Genomic DNA, 25,074 nt, shown 5'->3' with positions numbered 1-25,074 from the left:
AAGTTCAGGTCGGGGCCCAAAAATGCAGAATGAAGGTTCGGGAGCCAAAACACGCAGTTCGGGGCCCCGAAAGTGGGCTGTTAGGCACCGGAAGTGGTGTCCGACCACGAAGTTGGTCTCTCGGACCACAGTGTCCCTCAAAAGGGAGCAAATAAGATGTATGCCAAAACCCGGGGCAAACGGAGGTGGTTAAGCGGTCCCGAACCGAGGCACACGACCAACAGCTCCGAAAAACCAGAAACCGGACTTCAAACGGGAAAAATGGCCTATGACCACGAAACGTAGCCTACGGCCACTGAGAGATGATCTACGAGACCTCTCACTCCCTTCGGGAAGAAAAACAGAGAAAACCGAGCCTGGTTCGCAAACCGAGGCAAGGTATGAAAGAGCCCGGAAGTCCGAAGGCAAGGCTCGCAGCCGAGACTCTGAAACTTCTGAGCAAGCACAATATACAATATCACCGAGTGCTCAACTGGTGACGTCTGAGTCTCAAGGTCGGTCAAAAATGGGGTGTCTACACGAGGACTTTGGTGTACGTCTGTATATAGCTTTGATTTGGCTGACTTAGATTTGAATGATCCTGTCTGTATAGAACTTTATGTTACTATACTTTCTGTTGTGAGTTATTAACATATGTATGTATGGAATGTTATGATGTGCATGTAAGCACGGCTCTATGGACAAAGGTTTAAATTTGCTTCCGATTTGGCCCCTTTACTTTGATGAGTTTTGTCTTATTTGATTTGAGGCCGTAGGTAATCTCGTGATTCCTGGCCGGTTATGGCCTTAACCCATAGGGGCGGGTTCAGGTCGTGACAATTTGTATTAAGATGTTTCGGCCTCAAATATTTCCGTAACATCCTCTGTTTTTTTTTTTGTCAGGGTTTTTGTTATGTAAAATCATAATGACAAATCTATGCTCTGTAACCATTTTGATGTATACAATCGTTTTTTTATTATTGTAAAACCAAATAATATTAAAGGCAACTCATTTAGTATAGGTTCTGAAATTGTCTTTCATTTTTTGCTTGTTGCATTAATTACTGTAGATTAAGAAGTGGAATGAACAGCGAGAGAACGGAAATTTCGCAGGACCTCTTTAATCGAACATCTTCACTTGGCATGGAGTTTTTTAGATAGAATTTTGTGATTTGTTTGAAACTAATTGTTTGGTTTTATTTGAAGCATAAGGGATTAATAAGGCTCCTGAGACACTCTTCTTGAACATTGACACTTGATTATTGTTTGTGAGCAAGTTACTTAAGAGCTCGAAAGGGGCATGGCGTGTTTCTTTCTTTCTTTCTTTCTTTCTTTTTTTTCTTTTTTTTTTCTTTTTTTCTTTCTATTATGTTTTCATTTTCATTGTTTTTTTTTTTTTTTTGCCAAGTCCCATTTCATCTCCTGAACGAACATTACATTGTTATGTTTCTTGTTGGTACTTAATGGATATTGTTTTGGCCATGACTATTCCTAGAGTGCTTAACGTTACAACTTTTTTTTTTTTTTCGACAGTAACAAGATGGTCGCTAATACATTGTAGGCATTTTTTGAACTTTTGCTACAGTAAAACATTAGCCGCCATAAGTAGGTTAGGCAGTCGCAAATAGTTTGCGACTGTGGTTTTGCGGTCACAAAAAGTATTTGTCATCCTGTAAACACCCCATTTTTGACCGACCTTAAGACTCAGACATTACCAGTTGAGCGCTTGGTGATACTGCATATCGTGCTCGTCTAGAAGTTTTAGAGTCTCGGCTGCGAGCCTTGCCTCCGGACTTCCGGACTCTTTTGTGCTTTGCCTCGGTTTGCAAACCAGGCTTGGTTTTCTCTGTTTCTTTTCCTGAGGGGAGGGTGAGGTCCCGTAGACCATCTCTCAGTGGCCGTGGGCTACATTCTGTGGCTGTAGGCCATCTTTCCCATTTCGGAGCCCGGTTCCCAGTTTTCGGAGCCGTCAGGCCGTGTGCCTCGGCTCGGGACCGCTTAACCATCTCCTATTGCTCCGGTTTTTGGCATGCATCTTATTTACTCCCTTTTGAGGGACACTGAGGTCTGAGAGACCCACTTCGTGGTCGAACACTACTCCCGGTGCCTAACAGCCAGTTTTCGGGGCCTCGGGCTGCGCGTTTCGGCCCCTGAACCTTCATTTTGCATCGGTTTGGGCTCATTTTTGGTGGAGACCTTATTTTCACTATTAGAAAGCTTGTAGGAGGGTGGGAGGCCAGCAATTTTGCTGAAAAGCCAACTTCTTTTTGGTCAAAAGTGGTTCAGCATGAATCCGGGAAGGAGAAAAATCTGCGCGGCTTCACCGAAACGGGCGTAACTATTTGTACAAGAGGAATTAAGATATGAGGCCACCACCATTGGAAAGCTTACTTCCGGGGCTTCATTTTGCACTCAAGAATCTCCCAAGTCCAAGTCCGGGGGGGGGGGGAGATGTTGTTGGTTGAAGTCTGGTTGGACCGAATCTGCGCAGCTTCACGGAAAATGGCATAACTTTTTCTACAGGAGGAATTTTAATGCAAGGTTTGCGCCATTGGAAAGCTAACTTCTGGGGGCTTCATCCTAGGAGGTGGCCGGCCACTTTTTTCCCTTTGATCTAGCCGGCCGGCCACTTTTTCTGGCCGGCCGGCCACTTACCTGGTGGTTGACCTTTTTCTCCCTTTTAAACTGGCCGGCCATGATCCTCTCAATTTGCACTTTACAGCTGTATAGCTGTTTCCCCCAGAAAATATCTCAATCTGGGGGATATTTTGTGGGGGAAGACTTGCCTCCTTTTCCCCCACCTTTTCCCCTCCTTGTCTCTCCCTTTTTGGTCCTTATAACCAGCTGCAAGCATTGGTCTTGAGGGGGAGAAAAATTGGTCTTCAAGCTTGTATACAAAAATCCTCCTCCATTTCTCTCATTTTCCTTGAAAACCTCCAAGTCCTACACCACCATTTCTTCTACACCACCAACCCCACCCTTCCATCCTCCATTCCAGAAGTTTGAAGGTGTTCTCCAAGGTCTAAGGGTGCTACAAACTCAAGCCAAGAGTTGCTAAAGGCTTGTCTTCAAGGGTGGGTTGCATTTTCCCCTTTTTGGTCCATTTCTTGTATCTTTTGTAAGCCATACATGCTTACTGTTTTTAGCTCCGGCCCTAACTAAAAGTGGCCTTCTTTTGAGCTCTTTTTCACTTTTTCTTAAGGGCTCAACCCTGTTTGAGCCCCCCATCTTGCACTTGCTTCAATATCCTTCTTGAATGCCATTTTCTTGCATGATATTTTTAGCTTGTGTATGATCTGTTTTGGAGCATGATGTAAACTGTAAGTAGGCTTATTTTGAGCCCCTCTTCAACATTGAAGAAGGGTTCATCACCGTTTGGGACCTACATGTACCACTTGTCATTATATCCATCTTTGGTCCCCATTTTTGCATGACTTGGCAGCCCCTTGTGCTTCTGTTTTTGGTAATTTTACAGAGCTAGAAAAGGTCTTATTTCGGTCCATTATTCATGTTTCATTAAGGGCCTTTCATGGTTTGAGGCATCTTTCATATACTTTGTGTTGTATCTCTCTTTTAATCCCCATTTTTGCATGATTTGTTAGCCTATTGTGCTTCTGTTTTTGGTCATTTTACAGAGCTAGAAAAAGTCTTATTTTGGCCCATTCTTCATGTTTCATTAAGGGCCTTTCATGATTTGAGGCATCTTTTATACACTTCATGTTATATCTCTCTTTTGGACCTCATTTTGCATAGCATTTTTGACATATTTTCCTACTGTTTTGGGTCCGACCCTCAACTAAAAAATGCCTTATTTTTGGTCCCTCATCAGTATTGTAGAAGAGTATTTTTCTGTTTGGGCTTTGCATCTACCACTTCCTTCTTTGGCCATCTTTTGGCCCTTTTCTTGCATAAGAGTGTAGCTATACCTGTGTTTGTTTTTGGGATATTTTTAGAACTGAAAAAGATCATATTTTGGGCCCCTCTTCAACTTTTATGAAGGGCCCTAATTTGTTTGGGGACAGCAACTGTGAGTTGCTTCTTTATCTCTCTTTTAATCCCCATTTTTGCATGCTAGTTTTGCCCTGTTTGTGTTCACTGTTTGGCTTTGATATAAACTGAAAAAGTGCTTATTTTGGGGCTGCCTTGCTTCTGTCTATTCATTGCATGTCCATATTGTGCATGTTTGGTATAGCTATAGGCCATTTCGGGTGCCAAAATTCATGTTTCGGGACTATTCCATGCATCGGGTGTACTTTCGCCTCATTTCGGGGCTGTTTTTCCCCACATTTCAGTGCTGAAATTCCATTAGCATGTTTGCATATCATTTTCCATGCTATTGCATTGCGTATGCCATTGCCTCGATTTGCGTGCCCATGTGTACGCATTTCGAAGCACTTCATTTTCATCCACCGGCTTCTTATGTGAGTGTGGCTGAGGCTCTCTCATGTTAGTATAAGTCCATGTTGCATTTTTCATGCCATTTTAGCCATATTGCATTGCGTATGCCATTGCCTCGGTTTGCGTGCCCGTGTGCACGCATTTCGAGGCACTTCATTTTCATCCACCGACTTCTTATGTGAGTGTGGCTGAGGCTCTCTCATGTTAGTATAAGTCCATGTTGCATTCTATATGCCATCCCATGCCATTGCATTGCGTATGCCATTGCCTCGGTTTGCGTGCCCGTGTGCACGCATTTCGAGGCATCTCATTTTCACACCATAGTGTATACTAGGTTGTATCTTAGATCGCATTCATGCATTTTCTCAGTTTGCGTGCTCGTGTGCACGCATTTCGAGGCATCTCATTTCCATAGTATCGTGTATGTTAGGGTTGTATCTTAGTTGCATTTCATGCATGTCATGCATATCGCATCGTGTTCGGGATAGGAGTTAGCCCGGGCACGGGAAACGAGGCACATTTTGTACTCCGTGTGATGGAATGTATCTCAATTCCCTAGTCACCGACACTCCGGATTATCCATGATGGAGTTAGGTTTTTGTTGTGTTTTCATGTGCATTCATCCTATATTGAATTGTGCAATTCGACTCCTCGGCCATCATGCCTCGGTATGCGTGATTGGTGGCACGAGGATCGAGGCATGCATATATTTGTGAAAATACACTGCTATGCCCCTTTCCTGCTCTCTGTTGCAGCAAAATCAGGAATCAGCAGTCTTCCGGGGCTCGGCGCGCTTTCCAAGAATAAACTGCTAAATAGAGGCTAATTGGGGCATCCCGGTGGATTTCCGCGCAAGACAACCCGGACATGCATCATCCATCAGAAGCAAGGCAGTCCCTGGCTTGCATGCCAGTTTTATTTATTTTCTTAGTTGATTTGTTAATTAATTAGGAATATGTATATTATTTGTACTGTAATATTTGGACTGTAATATTCTTTTATTCGGAACTGTATTATTTATTTGGACCCTCTGCACGACGGCACAACTGTAATAAGTGTGCGTGTGTGTGTTGTATGTCTTCCAACCCCACGTCTTTCTCCCTTTTATTTACCTGCTTATGATGGTTAGATTAGGGTATGTTTAAATTAGCATACAGTACGACAGCATGTTTGCATCATTCATCTGTATTGCATGCACCGGGCTCGGCGCATCATACTAACTGCATTGTACTTTCAATTCCAAATTGAATACATGATAGTTGTAGCATTTCATATGCCATCTTAGAATAGCCGAGCCTACTATAGTTGCATTTTGCATGTGTTGCATTAGGCATTTCTGTATACTTAGGATCATGCATGATTTCTAATGTAAATTCTGTTTTGGCTTGGAGTACCCGGTGAGTTTTATGCTTTAGCATCCTTGCATGCGTGTGAGTGACTGCTATGATAGCATGCTTACCATGAGGCTATTTGCTTATGTGATATAACTGCCTGAATGCCTGTGGGTGAAGGTTGGGTTATTTGGATTGGAATAAATCATCAACTATTTGTTTTAAGCCCACTAGATAGTGGCAAAACCATCTTTTCTAAGCCCACCCGAGGGTGGCAAAATCTGCATTTTAAGCCTACTTGCGAGTAGCAAACCACCTTTCAAATAAACAAACATGAGATGTTTTGTTCCAATCCAGGCGACCTGGTCTATACTTGTATGCTGTGTGCATCACATAGTAACCTAGGCTAATAACCGGAATAAGGACACACAAAGTTTTCAAAAATAGATATCATGGTTAGTAGAGGCCGATCTTTGATCGGGCGAGCGGGGGTGCTCACGAAGTGACCTTCCCCAATCGTACCCAAGTTCCCGAGCCGAGGCAACTTTGGTGATGACGGACACGTGGCCTTTGGCACCGAGTCAGGGTTTCCTAAATTTCCCAAAACAAAATATTTAGGTGGCGACTCTGTATCTGGCAAAGCAGTCCATGTTTGACACTTCTTTCAAAAATCTGTTTTCTCAAAACGATTTACCGGATTTGGACTCTTTGGTTCAGATTTAGAACCGTAACACGAATCGAGTCCGAACTGTAGCGAGGTCCCCCGCGGACTTGTTACACATCCCCACATCTGCAACCCTCATTTGTCATCGTATGGGTCGTCACAAAAGATCTTTTGCAACTATATTTCTATTATTTGCGACGGCTTGTAGCAGTCGCAAAAAGTACTTTTTTTAGTAGTAGTAGGTGTTTGGGGAAATGGCTATTTTTAAGATTTTTGGCTTTTTGACTATTTTAGTAGGCTATTTTAGTTTTTATATTTGGGAAGATATAATAGATTTTTATTTGAGTTGTTGTATTGAGAAATATATTTGAAATGATGTTTGAAGCTGAAATGACAATTTTGTCCCCAACCTCACTTTTTTCAAATTTGGTCTAAAGGGGCAAAATTGTCATATACCAACAATGGGACAGCCTGCCAATGTGACAGTGGTAGGCTGTGCCTACACTATCACTGTGACAGCCCCACTGCCGAGCTGCTTTCTTCTTCTTTTATTTTATTTTTTTTGTATTTTTATTTAATATAAATCATTGGTTTAGGGGCTATTTGGCTCCCTTCTCTTTTTTTTTTTTTGGAGGTTATTTTAGCCTCAAACTTAGGTTCCCAAACAACCCCTTAAAATACCCTAAGATCATACACACAACTCACACCCTTCCTCCTATACAACTTCTAATCTGTAGAATATTGAACAAAAAATCATTGATAGAGTAGCATAGATCCTTGGATAAAGCTTTTGGCCAAATAGCTAATTTAAGGATGATTGATTCCTGCAATTCCTCCATCTTTGATTGAACACCATTAAACAAGCATTCATTCATGTGCTTCAGAAAGGACCAAAGGGTAACTAAAGGTATGACATTCCAGATTCTTTGAGTGTGTTTGGTAACGTTTACGTTTTCAGTTTATATTTACAAAAATTTTATGAACTGATTTTTGTTTATTTTTAGAAAAACATAAACTACAAACGCGTTTGGTAATTGACAAAATGTTTAAAAAAATTTAAAAATATAAAAAAAGAGTAAGAAATGGCAAGTGGTGGCAAGTGGCGGCGGAAGACGGTAGTGGAAAGTGGTGACGGAGGGTGGTGGGTAGCTGGTGGTGGTGGGTGGTGGCGGGTGGGTGACGGTGGCAGGTGGTGGGTGGTAATGAGTGGGAGGTGGTGGTGGCGGGTGGCGGGTGGTGGGTAGTGGTGGCAGGTGGGTGGCGAGTAGGTGGCATGTGGTGAGTGTTGAGTGGCCGATGGCGGGTGGTGGTGGGTGGCAGGTAGGTGGTGGTAGTGGGTGGGTGGGTGGGTGACGGTGGCGGGTGGTAGCGAGTGGGTGGTGGTGGTGGTGGCGGGCGGGTGGGTGGGTGGGTGGGTGGGTGACGGTGGCGTGTAATGGGTGGTAGCGAGTGGGTGGTGGTGGTAGCGGCGGGTGGTGGGTGGTGGTAGCAAGTGGGTGGCGGATGACGGGTGGTGTCGGGTAGGTGGCGGGTGGTGGTAGTGGTGGTGGTGGTGGGTGGGTGGGTGACGGTGGCGGTGGTAGGTGGTAGCGAGTGGGTGGTGGTGGTGGTGGTGGGTGGTGAGTGGTGGTGGAAGGTAGGTGGCGGGTGGTGGTGGTGGTGGGTGGGTGGGTGACGGTGGCGGTGGTAGGTGGTAGCGAGTGGGTGGTAGTGGTGGTGGTGGGTGGTGAGTGGTGGTGGCAGGTAAGTGGCGGGTGGTGGTGGTGGTGGGTGGGTGGGTGACGGTGGCGGGTAGTAAGTGGTAACGAGTGAGTGGTGGTGGTGGTGGTGGTGGTGGTGGGTAGGTAGTGGGTGGTGGGTGGTGGTGGCAAGTGGGTAGCGGGTGGATGGTGGGTGGTGGTGGTGGTGGTGGTGGTGGTGGCGGATGGGTGGCAGGTGGCAGGTGGTGAATGGTGGTGGCAGGTGGGTGGTGAGTGGTGGTTGCAAGTAAGTAGCGGGTGGTGGTGGCAGGCGGTGAATGGTAGTGGCAGGTGGTGGGTGGTGGCGGGTGGGGGGTGGTGGCGGGTGTTTGACAGGTGGGTGGTGGTGGTGGCGGCGAGGGATGGGTGGTGGTGGCGAGTGGGTGGCAGGTGGGTGGTAGTGGCGGGTGGTGGCTGGTGGTAGTAGGTGGGTGGTGAGTGGTGGTAGTGGCAGGTGGTGGTGGAGGGTGGATGGTGGGTGGTGGTGGCGGAATATGGTGGTGGAAAATGGTGACGGGTGGTGGCTAATGTTCGGTGATAAAAAAAAAAAAACTGAAAACTCAAAATGGAAACACATTTTTTGTGTTTTCATTTTTTCGCCAAATTTATAAACTGAGACCACTGATTTATAAATCAAAAATTTTATCAAACAAGTTTTTATTTGAATTTTTAAAATTTTTGTAAATATAAACAAAAAACTGAAAACGTAAGTGTTACCAAACGGCACCTTTCAGATTTCTTGAAGCAGTTGCCAGCCCACTAATGCAATAGACACATTGAGTTTGGTTATGCACCTTATTAGGCCTATTTCAGTACTTAATTCGATAATTTGAACCGTTCATATTTTAAAGGTATTAAGTAAAGTATACCTATAAAAAATCACGTCAATCGGATATCGTTGGGCTTTTTATCGAATTACATTCGTATTTTTAAAAAAAAAAGATAAATGTAATTTAAAATATAAAACTCAATGCAAATATAATTTGATGAAATAGATAACGATATTCGATTGACGTAATTTTTTACAATATATTTGACTCTATACCTTTTAAAATATAAATAATTTAAATTATCGAATTAGCCTCTAAAATAGGGCCAATAATAAGCATAACAGTTGTTGTTGCGCATTATGCACAGCAACAATCCCAACTGGATAGACATTCAACTGATCCAGGCACAACCATTGAGCACCCCACCACTGCATTGTTTCTTCCTTTTCGAGGAAAAAATAGAATTTAACAACATAATATAATAACACATATAACACATACAAGTACTGTTCGGTTGTGGTAACCATCTAACACGTGATGGATCCTGCTGTAAAATAGATAGAATTTTTAATATATAAATCTAATTTATATAAATTAATATTATTCAAAAAATATCAACAATATATTTAAAATGAAACTAATATTTACTACATTTAATAAAAATTTAAAGTATATATATATATATAACTTGCATAATTAAAATGGTTTGAAATTAATGTAAATAATAATTATTTAGAATTACTTTTTGAATGGAATAAAATTATTTTTATTTACTAAAAAATTTAGAGACTAATAAAAATTAAAACATTTACTCAAACTTAATAATAATAATAATAATAATAATAATAATAATAATAATATTCAAACCATATAAATGTTAACTTAGATTGTATAAATAAAAAATAATAATAAACCATACAAATCATAATTAAACATACAAATAATAATAATATTAGTTTATTTTGATAAATATTGTATAACTTTTAAACTATAAAATTTTTTGTTATAAAATTGATACTGTTAAGAATATATTGACAATGAGATTAATATTAAATATATTTACTAAATTTAACATAATAATTTAAAATAATTTAAAAATTACACTGTTTTAAAATATTTAAATGATTAAAATGAAATGTTAGATTAAAATTGATATGAACAAAAATTGAGCTGGTTTCAAATTGACAATTTTAATTGATTTTTTAAAAAATTTTACGAAAAACTTGTAAAAAAAGAAAGAAAGAGAGGAGTAATGCTAGAGACTCATAATTTGGATTCCTAATATGGCAAGAAAGGTAGATCCTATACAATTGAGTATATGATAAATCAAAAGTGGACATGTATCCTCTATTACATCAATGTGGATCAAATTGTAGGAGATTATGTGTGAGTCTTAAACATTTTTCTATAAACTATTTAAATTACTTAAACAAAAAAAAAAATAATTCAATTATTAATACTTTAAACACTAATGATCACTATTTGGTCACCTTCGCAAAATTATTTTTTAAACTACAAATAAGTTTGATGAAAAAGAAGAAGAATAAGATATTTTGTAAATCTTAAAATTACATTTTTTTAAATTTAAAAATATCTTTTTTAAATTTAAATTATCAAAAGTAATTTTTTGTACCAACTTTAGCCACACATCACATTTTAATTATTCAAATATTTCAAAATAATGCAACTTTTATTTTTTTTTTAAATTGTTATTTTATATCTTTTATTAAATATTTTTAATATTATTGTTTTTTTAAAAGTATGGTCCATATCATCACAATGTTATTAATTTATAAAAAATGAAATTTGTATTTTAAAATTTATACATAGTTTATAAAAATAACAATAAAAAAGTCACTAAAATTATCAATAAAAAAAATAGTTATCAACAAAAAATAATATTGAAACATAAAAATATTAACACAAATCATATACTAAAAACAGTTACAAAAATTAGTTTAAAAAAATTAATCACATAGTATATTTCAATATTATAAATAGTCATAAAAATAGCAAAAAATAGTCACAGAAAAATAATTCACAAAATATATTTTAGCTTTAAAAATATTTGTGCGGGGTGCCATTTAATTGCCTTGCAAGTCCAGTCTAGTTAAGGTGCAAGTCCAATTTCTGTGGGGTTCAAGTTTAGTCTGTATAGGGTGCAAGTTGAAGGTGCAAGTTTAGTTTGTGTGAAGTACAAGTCCAATATGTGTGGGATTGCAAGTCTAGTCTGTGTGGGATACAAGTTGAATATGTGTGCAATTTCAAGTGCAATTTGTGAATTAAGGTCCCGTTTGTTTTCAAAAGTAGAATGGATGGAATTGATAGTGAGGAAATTAATAGTAAGGGATTGTTAGTGAGGGGATTGATAGTGAAGGGATTAAGTAAAATTGTGTTTGTTTTGATGATAATTGTCAGTGTAAAGATTGTTAAATTATTTTTATATAAAATAATAAAACAAATACAAAAAATACAAAAACATTAAACATTAATGTTCAAAAAAAAAATGCCCAACATGTAAAAAATTAAAAAAAAAAATTCCAGAAAAAAATAAAACAAATAAAACAATAATTTTTACTTAACAAAAAATACAAAAAATTAAACATTAATGTTCAACAAAAAATACCTAACATGTAAAAAATAAAAATTAAAAATTAAAAAAAATTAAAAATTTCTAGTCTTTGTGACTATTTTTCTAATACCATCTCCATCTCCTCCATCTCAATCCTCTTCCAAGGCCTATCTTAATACCAAGTGAATCCTCTCTCCATCTCTTAAAACAAACATCCCATATAATGGATCTCACCTTACTATCAATCCCAATCCCCTCCCTATAATTCCAAACAAAGGGGCCTAATATTTGTATGGTCTGGATATATATATTTTTTATTTGTATGATTTGAATTAATATTTGTACCGGTGAAATATTATTTATTATTATTTTTACTAAAAGTTATACAATATAAAAATTATTTATAGTATAAAGTTGAAATATAATATAAAAATTAATTTTTGTAACTAATTTTGATTGAAGCTTAAAAGTTGAAATAATTAGTTTAAAAACATTACAAAACATTAATATTTGTAAATATTTATGAGATTTGATTTAATATTATGCAATTATTAAGAAAAATAATAATATATAATATTTCACCCGTATAAATATCAATTCAAATCATACAAATATTAATTTACAAAATTGGATTTGCACCCCCACACAGACTAGACTTGGACTTTCGACTTGCATCCCATATAAATTGGACTTGCAACCCCACATATATTCGACTTGCACCCTCAATAGACTGGACTTGCACCCCTACACACAGACTAAACTTGCACCTTACATAGATGGACTTGCACCGCCCACACACTAAATTGCACCCCACACAGATTAGACTTTCAATTATCATATTTGATTTAATTCTGTCTTATAAAATTTAAAAAAAATTACAAAAAGATACAATCATATGAAATATATTTTTTTTTAGAAAAATAGAAGACAAAATTCAATCAAAAATGATAAATTGAATTTCTCTTGTCTTAATTTTTTGAAACTATTTTTATTGCTAAAATATATGTGACTATTTTTTTTGATTATTTTTAATGAACTTTTTTGTATTAATTTGTCTTATTTTATTATATGATTTGAGTTGATAAAAATACAAAATAATATTTGTATGGTTTAATTATTATTAGTATTTGTATGATTTATTATTTTTTATTTATACAATCTGAGTTAACATTTGTGTGGTTAAATATTATTATTATTATTATTATTATTATTATTATTATTATTATTATGATGTACAACTTGAATTAATATTTTTAGTTTTATTAGTCTTTACGTAGTAAATAAAAATAAATACTTTTTTTTTATTGAAAAGGTAATTCTAAAGCATAGTGAAACCAAGCATATAGATCATTTTAATTATTTAATTTTTTTAATATAATTTTTTAAATTATTAATTTAAATTTTTATTAAATTTTTGAAACATTAGTCTTATTTTAAATATTTTGTTTATATTTTTTGAGTAATATTAATTTTATAAAAATTAAATTTATATATTAAGGGGTTCTTTGGGGTGTCCTAAATAAGTGCACTTTTTGTCTTTTTAGAAAAAGTTAAGGGAAAAAAGATGGATGTTTGGTTAAATTTTTAACTTTTTATGAAAAAATGTGTATTAAAAAATTGTATAAATAAGTGTGTAAGAGAAGAGAGTGGATTAGGCCGTACAGGTTGGGCAGGGTAGTGGGTTGGTTATGAGATGGGAAATGATTGCCTCCTTTTCGGACTTGAATTGGACGGTGTTATTCGGCTCGTGGGAGCCCACCACAGATCCCGTTTTGCTATTCGGAACCGTCAATGTGTAGAACTCGTCGAGTACTATATGCTTGTTAAAAATTGCATTGATTGGATATCGATGGCTATCTGATCGTGTTAGTTTTTTTTTTTGTCAATTGTTAATTATAACATCAATTTTTTATACAAAACTGATTTGATCATGTAGGTAGCGATATCCGATCAACGTGATTTTTTACAGACATATAATTCTAAACGAATTTTACACATTTAATGGTTTAGATGATCAAAACGGGACTCGTGGTGGGCCCTCACGGGCCCAACATTACCGTCGAAAATAGTGATTTTATATACGTAATTTTTTTTCCCCTGTCCACGGTACTAAAGGGGTCAATTCAGTCCCAAAAAATGAGTAAAGTTGGTTTGATTAAAATATTATGTATATTAATTTTTTAATATTTTTAATTTGTGAATAGTGATAATTTTTTGACTTTTTTTTAACTTTTTGACTTTTTAAATTTTTTGAAACACCTCAAACCAGACCTAAAAATTATGCGTATTTTATTAAATAGTTATGCTATGTAGCTCGAATCTGCCTTTCCTTAAATCCCCCCGAAATCAAAATGACGTCGTTTCGTCGTTTTGATTTTTTTTTTTTTCCAGAAGAAGAAAATCAAATAGAAAAAGCAAGAAGGAGGAAGAAGAGAGAGAGAGACTGAGACCCCGAGACCAAGAAGAAGAAGAAGAGAGAGAGAGACCGAGACGGCGGAGGCGGAGGCAGAGGCGCAGACGGAGGCGACGGCCTCGACCCTTCATTTCAGATCCAGAAAAAAAAAAACAAAAAACAAAAAACAAAATCTGGTTGGACCCTCAATCAGTGGAGGCGGAGACGGTGACGGCGTCGATCGGTGACGGCCTCGACCCTCTCTCTCTCCATTCTCTCTTCCCCTCTCTTCTCTTTCTCTCCCTCTCTCTCTTCCTCTCTGCGTTTCAGATATAAAGGAGGGAAAGAAAAAAGAAAAAAAAAAAAAAAGAAACTGTCCAAAATGATATCGTTTTGGACAGTTCGAGAGATTTGAGGAGGAAAAAAATTGAGGGAAAAATTTTCCTCTATTAAAATAGTATAAAATAAAATTTGTTTTGTTTTTTATTTAAAAAAAATAGAGGTAGGTGATGTGATGTGTGCTCTGGAGAGAGGGAGAGAGAGAGAGAGAGGAGGAAAGTGACGTGCGAGGGAAAGGGTTGATTGTGTCAGTTTGTGAGTGGGTCATGAGAGATGAGAGAGATTTGAGAGTTACAGGTAAAATGATAAATGATTATTAATTTTTCGAAAAATGTTTAATAATTTAAATTTGTATAATTTATATGGCTTAAATGTATTAAAATAATATTATTTTATTTTTAAAATAATATTATTTTCAAATATTCGAGTTAATCAAATCATGAAAATATAAATTACTAAACATTGTTGTAATTTTTCATACTGACATAATTTTCAAAGACTTCTCGTTAATTTGTGGTTTACATCTCCTGCGCCCACTGCCACGTAATTCCTCCTAACTTTAACATCATTGTTGTTTTATATCATAGGCAGTGGCTTCTCTTTAATCCGTGACCGGATTAGAGAGTACTATTAAGCTTGTAAGAGTTTATTATGGGTTTCATTTTGATAATTTGAACCGTTCAATATGTAAAATTTGTTGAATATTATATACTTACAAAAAATCACGTTGATAGAATATAGATAACTATGTAATCAAATTAGTTTTCTGTCAACCGTTTATTTTTTACCATCTATTTTTTTATACAAAACTGATTTGATCACGTAGCTATTGATATCCAATTAATATGATTTTTTACAGGCATATAGTACTCGACGAGTTCTACATATTAACGGTTCAGATTATCGAAACGAGACCTGTGATAAACTTTCACAGGCCTAACAATACCCTCCAATCTGATCATGGATTGGAGGGAAGCTTAGCCCAATATCATATTAGTCAATCAATAAAGTCTTCAACTTTTAAATTGAATAATACTTGGACCTTAAAATTTGTGACCCGATATTTTTAATTGATTTATAACCATTTATTATTTATATTTTTCCTCGCTCCTCCCTCTCTCTTATAAATGTGTGTGGAGCTGTGAGGGTCATGGGATCCCTATCGAGTAATGTTAGGACCATGACAAAAATATCATGAAATTAATTATGAAAGATTCTCCACCGCTGGATTATACATACGAGAAAACACCACACACTAATCAAAAAATGAAAAATTTTCATAAAATATTTTATGATATTTTTTTTTATAATTCCTAATATTATTCATCTCTATCATAGTTGTTTAAAATTTGATGGGCCAATGCTATAATATTTTTTCCCTCAGAATTCATGTGCTAAGATAAGGTGAGCAGAGAGTCCAAACTAAAATTTCGTGATAATGATTTATGAAAATAAAATTTGTGAATCCTAGCAAACATAACGGATAAAGTGGTTCACTATGACTTCGTTTGGGAAGAATGGGTTGGGTGGGTTTGAGGCTATTTTAGTTATAAAAAGACAAAATAGATTTTTTTGCCCAACAATACAAAACATCACATCCAACCCATAATCATTACATTTTCTCTCACAAAAAGTCAAAAAGTTAAAAAGCCACCAAACGAATCCTATGAAGTTCAAGAAAAATGCTTCAAAGCTCTAGAGTTGCTCTAATGATGTGACAATTGAATAGGTCTCACCTTAATGTGATATTATGACTTAAGTTATTTATTTATTTATTTATTTTTTGAATATACCAACTCAGTAGAGCTCTGTTTATAACTCGACTTTTAGAGTTATGAATCACGGTTGAAAGTTCAAAGGCTCTCAGGAAGTGGATTCATGGCTTTTTTTTAAGGTTAAAATTTATAAAAAGGCAAAATAAGTTAAATTAGTCAATAAGACAAATTGTCATATTAAGTTCATAATTATTTCATTTTTTCTCTCACAAACATCACATCCAATTATAAAAAAAAATCCAACCATCTTCTCAAATACAAAAATTTTAATCTATTAAAATAGCTAAAAATTAAAATAACATACTAAAATAATTAACTTTCCAAATGAGGCCAAATAATCATTTTGAGGACCACCAATGCAACAGACATTCAACTGATGAGCATCCCACCACTGCATTATTTCTTCCTTTAGAGGGGGAAAAAAAGAATTTATTTACATGACATGGCTTTTGATACATTTTATAAATTATTAAAAAAAAAAATCTATTTTGTTAGACCTAACAACATAATATAATAACATATATAACACATACAACTAATGTTCGGTTGTAGAACCGGCTAACAGGTGATGCATAATGCTCTAATGCATAATGCTCTAACTAGCAATCACCCTATCTAGCTTGCTTGTTTCCCATCAAGTGATAGACACTCGGCCAGTCGTCTACTAACCAGTTCCGAACATGGAGTCCATGCCTAAACCATCCATGGAAAGTGATGATAAGCTACACATAGTTATGCTCCCATGGTTAGCCTTTGGTCACATGATTCCTTTCCTAGAGCTTTCCAGGCTTATAGCTCAAAAGGGTCACACAGTCTCCTTTGTATCCACTCCTAGAAACATCGACAGACTCCCAAAAATGCCTCCAAATCTAGCCCCTCTCATCAATCTAGTGAAGCTTCAATTGCCTCAGGTCGAAAAACTCCCCAAAAACGCAGAGTCCACCACCGATCTTCCCTATGACAAGGTCAAGTATCTAAAGATGGCCTACGATCAGTTTAGTTGAAAGGAATCAAGACTTGGTTGTGGGTATGTCTGCTACAACTGCCCCGAAAAGGAAGATGCCTAAGAAGGTGAAAGGTAAAGGTATTGCAAGACTTTTGGAAGTAAAAAAGGTCCTATTCAAATTGGTGGTAAATCCTCTCCGAATCTGAGAAAGGGAGCCATTTTTAGGCCTGCTGTTGCAACAATCTCTTTGTCAATGGCAAGTAAATCGGGTAGTGGTCAGCGGTTGTTGAACGAAACAGAAGCAACGCTTTAAATTGGCAAGGTTTTGGGGCTGAATTGCGAAGGAAATGAGGATGAAGTTATGAGTAAACTAATGGAGATGGAAGCGCAAGATAAAGCAATGATGAGGAGGAGGGGTGAAGGTGCCGTCTGATCTGCAATCCCAGGTGGTTGGTGTTTTGAATTAGTTACTATGAAGATCTTATCTTGGAATGTAAGGGGGCTTGGCAAGCCTGCTAAAAGGAATAAAATCAGAAAGATATTCTTAGATAGAAAGGTTGATATGGTTCTGCTACAGGAAACAAAGAAGTCTTCCATTGATGAGGAGTTTGTGCATCAAATTTGGTCTGTAGATAAGCTGGAATTCATGGCAGTGGATTCGGATGGAGCAGCTGGCGGGTTACTTTGCATTTGGAATCCAGATGTCTTTCAGATGCTAGATTGTTGTTCAAACAAAAATTTCATTATCTTGTCAGGTACTCTCTTTTTTAGCTTTGAATGTGTTTTCCTTAACATTTATGGCCCTAATGATTGTGCTAGAAGGAAAAAGGTGTGGGATAGTTTAATTAGACTAAATCAAGTTCATGACAAACCTTGGTGTCTGGGGGGCGATTTTAATGAAATCAGATGTATATCCGAAAGGAAAGGTTGTTCTAGGAGAGATCGGGGTATCAGGGAGTTTAATGATCTAATTGACAACCTGGAAGTGTGTGATCTGCCAATGATGGGAAGGAAATTCACCTGGTGTAATTCGCAGGATGGAGAGAAGTGGAGTAGGATTGACAGGTTCTTGCTCAGTCCGGAGTGGATGCATAAGTTTAATTTTAAACTTTGGGGGTTACCAAGAAGAATCTCAGACCACTGCCCTATCTTGCTTATGGAAGATGAACGAGATTGGGGTCCAAAGCCTTTTAGATTTCTTAATGCCTGGCTCTTGCACCCAACTTTCTTAGCTTTTGTGGAAAAAACCTGGGCTGAAACCACTGTGGTCGGCTGGGTTGGTTTCCAATGTCTAAAGAAATTCCAATCACTCAAACTGGCCTTAAAAAAGTGGAATAATGATGTCTTTGGTAATGTGGAATACAATCTTAAGCTTCTAGAGGAGGAACTTCATAGTCTTGATCTGGCAGCTGAGGTTAGACCCTTGACTGATTCAGAGTTATCTAGAAGAAGGTTGGCTAAAGAGGAAGCCTGGAAATTGAGTAGAATGGTTGATTGGATTTGGATGCAAAAATCCAGAACTAATTGGGCATTAAAAGGGGATAGAAATACTAAATTTTTCCACATTTTGGCATCTTCCAGGAGCAACAAAAATGCATTAAGTTCAATAACTGTGGATGGGGTTATTAAGGAAGATTCTGGAGATGTTAGGGCTGAAGTTCTGCAGCACTTTAAAAATCAATTTGCAGAATATTGGCCAAGTAGACCAAGCTTATCTGGCCCTTTTAAGTCCATTGGGGGAGCTGATGTTAGAGCTACATTAGAAGCTGATTTTACTGAAGCAGAAATAGTAGCAGTTGTAAAGGGTTGTGCAGGGAACAAGGCTCCTGGGCCTGATGGATTCAATATGATGTTGTTTCAAAAATGTTGGTCAACAGTTAAAGGCGATGTGATAAAGTTTGTTAAGGAATTCCATAAGAATTCTAAATTGGTTCAAGGCCTTAACAGTTCCTTTGTGACTTTAATTCCAAAATCTGACAATCCTTCTTGCCTTAATGATTTCAGGCCTATTAGTCTAATAGGTTCTTTGTATAAAATTCTTGCCAAAATTTTGTCAAACAGGATGAAGAAGGTAATGCCATGCATTATTAGTGAAACTCAATCAGCATTCATTGGAGGTAAAAATATTTTGGATGGTGTATTGATTGCGAATGAAATAGTGGATGGATGGAAGAAGAATCAGAAGAAGGGCATTGTACTAAAACTTGATTTTCAGAAAGCCTTTGACTCCATTAACTGGGCTTTCCTCCTTTCTATGCTATCTAACTTTGGGTTTGGTATTAGTTGGATTCAAGAATGCTTAACATCAGCAAAAATTTCTATCTTTGTAAATGAATCTCCCACATCTGAGTTTACTCCGGGGAGGGGACTGCGTCAAGGGGACCCATTATCACCATTTCTGTTTAATATTGTGGCTGAGGTTCTTAATATTCTGTTACTGAGAGCTCTACAGAAGGGATTGATTAAAGGGGCAGTGGTAGGAGCAAATGACGTTAGGATCACCCATCTTCAGTTTGCAGACGATACAATTCTATTTTGTGAGGCTGATTGGGGCGAGATAGTTGCAATCAAAAGGATTTTGAGGTGTTTTGAAGTACTATCCGAGCTGAAGATTAACTATCATAAGAGTGTGGTATGTGGGGTTGGGTTAGATGATGAACTTACAAAGGAGTTTGCTACCAAATTGAATTGCCTTCAACAAAGTCTGCCTCTTAAATACTTGGGTTTGCCATTAAGAGCTAGTCCAAGAAGAAGAAGGACATGGCAACCAGTGATTGATAAATGCAAACAGAAATTGGCTACTTGGAAGAGAAGGTTCCTATCCTTTGCTGGTAGATTGACACTTATAAAATCTGTGTTGTCCAGTTTACCAATCTTTTTCTTATCTTTGTTTAAGATGCCAGCGGGTGTTGCAAAGGAAATAGTCAAAATTCAATCTAGATTTTTATGGGGTGGTGATGAGCTTAGAAGGAAAGTTCATTTGATCAGTTGGAAGGAGATTTCACAGAGGAAAAGCCAAGGAGGCCTTGGAATCAAGAGACTTACATTTATGAATGATTGTCTTCTTTTGAAGTGGTGGTGGAGGTTTGGTTCTGAAAATGATGCCTTATGGAAACAGGTGATCTGTAGTAAATACAGCGAGGCTGGTAAAGGCTGGTGGCCATTACCTGTGGTAAATTCCAAGTCTTCCCAGATATGGAAGGGTATTATGGGTGTTGCTTGGCATAATCCTGACCTGGTTGGCTTCTTCAAGAGCAAGTTAAGCTTAGTTATTGGGGATGGGAGAAGAGCACAATTTTGGGAGGATATCTGGATCGGCAATGTCTGCTTAAAAGAGGAATTTCCTAGATTGTACTCCTTATCAGTGGACAAAGCTGAATCTGTGCATTTGGTGCTCAGTAGGTGGGTTGGTTTGGTGGAGGATAATCTATGCTTCAGACGAGTTCTGTACCAGTGGGAGGGTGAGGACTTGAGGAGGTTATATGAGATGCTCTCCAATGCACCTGCTCTTGTAGAAGGGACTCCTGATAGATTATCATGGGCTGCTGATTCATCAGGGCTCTTCTCTGTTGCCTCTGCATACAAGGGGTGTGAGTTGAGTCTTGTTAACAATAGTAAAATAGCAGATTTCATTTGGAAGAATGTCTCTCCACCTAAAGTTCAATTTTTTGGTTGGTTAGCTTGGAAAGGTAGGATTAAGACTTCTTACTATCTCAAAAGAATTGGAGTTCTCAGTGGTGGGTTTGATCCTCGTTGTATGTTCTGTAAAGGTGAGGTGGAGAATATTAATCATGTGTTATTATTTTGTCCCTTCACTTGGAGGATTTGGTCTAGAATCTTACAATGGTGGGGTATTCAGTGGGTTTTGCCTGGGTTTATCAGTTGTCTGTTTAACTGGTGCATTGGTATTAAGCTTCAAAAGCAAGAGCAGATGATCTGGAGAGCAATCCCCCTAGCAGTGCTATGGTCAGTTTGGAAACGTAGAAATGAGTGTATCTTCGGTAATGCTCAGGTGGATATTGATGAACTATGTGAATCCATTAAGGTTAGGATTGCTTTGTGGGTTAAATCTTCTTGCCCTTCCATCAATTACTCTGTTATTGACTTAGTACATCGCCTTCAGCAAGTTAGAATCTGCATTAGGAGTGGGTCTTGAGTTGGTTTCTGCAGCTGCTAGTATGGCAATTGTTGCTGGTATGGTTCTGCTTCTGATGCTTCTAGTATGAATTTGCAGCTGTTGAATGTTAAATCTGTAGCTATTTGGCCACCACCTTCAGCCAGTTAGAATCATCTACTGGTATCTACAGCTATTGGTATGGCAATTGTTAGAATCTAAATGATGGTTGTGATGCTTTCCCTGTTGTTGCTGGTGTATCATCTGTTGGCCTGGGTGCTTTGGGTGTTTTTTTCTCTCTTTTCCTGTTGGTTTCTCACCAACTTTTCGGTGGTGCTAGCAAATGATTAGGTATCCTCCTTGGTGCCAACCTAGTTGGGATTGGGGGGTGTACTTTGATGCTTTTTGCACCTCCTCTCTTTATTGATGTTTTTCCATATGTACTATATGATTTCTCATCAATAAAGTTCTTTTTTTGCTGATCAAAAAAAAAAAATGACTCAGCTTCTAGCAGATATGGCTCCCGATTGGGTGATTTACGATTTCGCACCTTATTGGCTAGGCCCTGTTGCTGCCAAACTTGGCATTTCTAGAGTCTGCTTCAGCATCTTCATTGCCGCTACGTTGTGCTTTGCTGGTCCCATACCAGTCTTGAAGGGCGAAGATGATCGTACAACGCCCGAGGACTTCACTGTTACACCCAAATGGATCCCCTTTAAATCTAACATCGCATGCTTTCGGCTCTTTGAGGTTAAGCGTATCTTTGACGACCTAGCCAGTGTCGATGACGAAAACATTCCCGCTACATATCGGTTTGGAGCAGGCATCAAAGCTTGTGACGTGTTGGTTGTGAGAAGCTCTTATGAGTTCAAACCCGAATGGTTAAAACTTCTTCAACAGATTCACCAGAAGCCGATTATACCCATCGGTCTACTTCCCACCACGGCGTATGATAGTAGTGACAGCGGTGAAGTTTGGACGGAGATTAAAGAGTGGCTTGACAAGCAATCTAAGAGGTCGGTAGTCTACGTTGCATTCGGGAGCGAAGCAAAGCCAAATCAAGCCGAACTCACAGAGATAGCTCTCGGGTTAGAGCTATCTGAGTTTCCATTTTTTTGGGTTCTGAGGAATCAGCGTGGTGTGGCTGATACTGAGGTGATCGAGTTACCAAACGGGTTTGAGAAGAGAACTAAGGAACGAGGTGTAGTTTGCACCAGTTGGGCGCCTCAACTCAAGATACTGAGTCATGACTCGGTGGGTGGGTTCTTGTCTCACGCTGGGTTGAGTTCAGTTGTTGAGGCTATACAGTTCAAGAAGCCACTCATTTTGTTGTCTTCCCTGGCGGACACAGGGTTGATCGCTAGGCTTTTGGAAGAGAAGAGAATGGCATACTTGATACCAAGAGAGGAGCAAGACGGGTCGTTCACGAGAGACTCGGTGGCCGACTCACTGAGACTAGTGATAGTTGAGATGAAGGCAGGATTTACCGGGAGAAGGTTAAAGAGATGAGTGGGTTGCTTGTTGACGATGCTGTACAAGATAAGTACGTTAATAATTTTTTGGATTATCTCAAAAAGCATAAACAGTGAGCTTAATAAGAAGAAAAATTAAGCTAAGATTGGTGCCTAGAAACATGTTAGAAGTGAATAGGCAATCAAAAAATTATTTTCAAAGTTATTTCGAAATTTATTTGTGTAAACTATGTTTTGCTTTGTGGCTGCTTCTTGAATATTGGTCTAGTTTGTATTGCTTTTGCTATCTGTAATGTTTTGCTTTCTAATTTGTATTTGTTGAGAATAATATAAATAAAGACAAATTACATCATTTTAGTTATTGTTATTTGAGTCACTCCAATTAATTAGTAGGCTCAATTTAGTTCTGAATTTTTTATTTTTACTCAAATTGGTTCAATTAATTTTAGTTCTTTTATTTTTATTATTATAAAAATAAAAAACTTTATTGACCAAAGAAACAAAGTACAAGAATGACTTACATCAATAAAGGAGAAAAATGCACTGAGTATCATAGTTAAACTCTAAAATTTTAACTAAGTTGATACTAAAAAACAAGTATCATATGCTAGCACCTAATCCAACGATTGGTGAGAGACCAATCAAGCAACAACCAAAGAAACAAAAATAATATCCAACAGTAACAAGACTGATTAAGCCCCAAAAGCTAGACAAACCAGGTCCCCTACAGTAGCAACAACCTTGAAGGATGGTATGCTCACTTGGCTACACACACTCCTGTTTCAGATTTGAGACTATATCATGCACCAAGTACGTTCAAATGTGCACAGGAGTGATGCATATTATGCTTTAAGGAGCAATATTATAAACTTATCAATTCAATGACTAATTTAGTGAGCATCTTCTGTCAAAAACCTTGGCATAGGGATGGAAATGGATAACCTATCCTGTGGGTATCTATAGAGACCCAATTTAAATATATGGATTTTCTTTTTCTTTTTTTCTTATCCATTGGGTAGGGTAAGTGATATTCTATAGAGACCCAATTTAAATATATGGATTTTCTTTTTCTTTTTTTCTTATCCATTGGGTAGGGTAAGTGATATTCTTTAAATATCCACAGGGGATGGGTCGGGGATGGGTACCCACTACTTTTCTCATATATATATATATATATATTTATTATTTTTATTTATTTATTTATTTATTTTTAAGATTCACAATCAAAGCTAAATATACATTCAATTTTTTTTTCTTTTATTTATTTATTTATTTTTTCAGGTTCACAAAGATTTTATTTATTTATTTTTTTATTTTAAGATTCACATCCATTTTTATTTTTTTTAAAATTTTTAAGATTCACAGCCAAAGTAAAATATACATTCAATCTTTTTTTTTTTTTTTTTTTTTTAAGGTTCGCAACCAATTTTTTTTTAGATTCATAACCAAAATTAAATATACGTTCAATCTTATTTTATTTTATTTGGCTCAACAACAAAATCAAATACTCATTAATTAACATTGTCACATTATTCTTGTCAAATTTTATGCACATCTAGAATTTTTTAATTTATTTTGAAAAATTCTATTCCTACAAAAAAATTTCATCTTCTTTTTTAATTTTTTTTTTAATCTTATGTATCTCCTTCTCCTCTCTATTAATTGATCTTCGATAATCTGAAGGTGAATTATTGCTCTCGTTTCCATCATCATCATCATCATCTTCTTCTTCTTCTTCTTTTTTAAAATTTTTTATTTGCATTTATAGAATGAATTTTCTTGTTTTAATATCTCCTGCAATTATTTTATTGGATTTCTCTCTGATTTGATGGTAGCCTTAGATTGAATTTCCCAATTTTCATCTTAACTAGCGATCACCTTAATTAAAATTTTATACATTTTTGTCTTCAATTTTCATGTTTTGGTTATGATTAATTGCTTGTTTTTGATCGATAGTCACAATCTTGTCACCGCTAGATTGTCATCATCGCAAATCGCCATTGCCGTAGTGAGAGGATGAGAGAGAGTGAGAATTAGAACTCTAATTGTCAACAGAGTAGTGAAAACATATGGAGAAATTATTTTCCAATGTACCCAAAAAAAAATATGGGAAAATTAGTGGGTACCCATCCCCTGTTGAGATTTAAAGAACATTACTTACCCTACCCGACGAACAAGAAAAAAGAGGAAACCCAAGTATTTGGATTGGGTCTCCATGGATACCCACATGGTAGGTTATCCATTGTCATCCCTACTCTATTGACAATTAGAGTTCTAATTCTCACTCTCTCTCATCCTCTCACTACAACAACGGTGATTTGCAATGACGACAATCTAGCGGTGACAAGATTGTAACTGTCGATCTGTAGACACCCCATTTTTGACCGACCTTAAGACTCAGACGTCACCGATTGAGCGCTTGGTGATGTTGCATATCGTGCTCGTTCAGAGGTTTCAGAGTCTCGGCTGCGAGCCTTGCCTCCGGACTTCCGGACTCTTTCATGCTTTGCCTCGGTTTGCAAACCAAGCTCTGTTTTCTCTGTTTTCTCTTCCCAAAGGGAGGGAGAGGTCTCGTAGATCATC

At 37.2% G+C, this 25,074-nt stretch overlaps 1 pseudogene; it reads left to right on the top strand.

The window, feature by feature from the left end:
• Window positions 1-16,545: 16,545 nt before the first annotated feature.
• LOC145802822 (UDP-glycosyltransferase 91A1-like) lies at window positions 16,546-22,843 on the top strand (annotated as a pseudogene).
• Window positions 22,844-25,074: the final 2,231 nt, after the last annotated feature.

The sequence above is a fragment of the Camellia sinensis genome, chromosome 11 (assembly GCF_055761805.1).
Source record: "Camellia sinensis isolate YWXY chromosome 11, ASM5576180v1, whole genome shotgun sequence".
In the NCBI taxonomy this organism is placed as follows: domain Eukaryota; kingdom Viridiplantae; phylum Streptophyta; class Magnoliopsida; order Ericales; family Theaceae; genus Camellia; species Camellia sinensis.
Note: the sequence above shows the minus strand (reverse complement) of the source record. Positions and strands in the feature narration are given on the sequence as shown.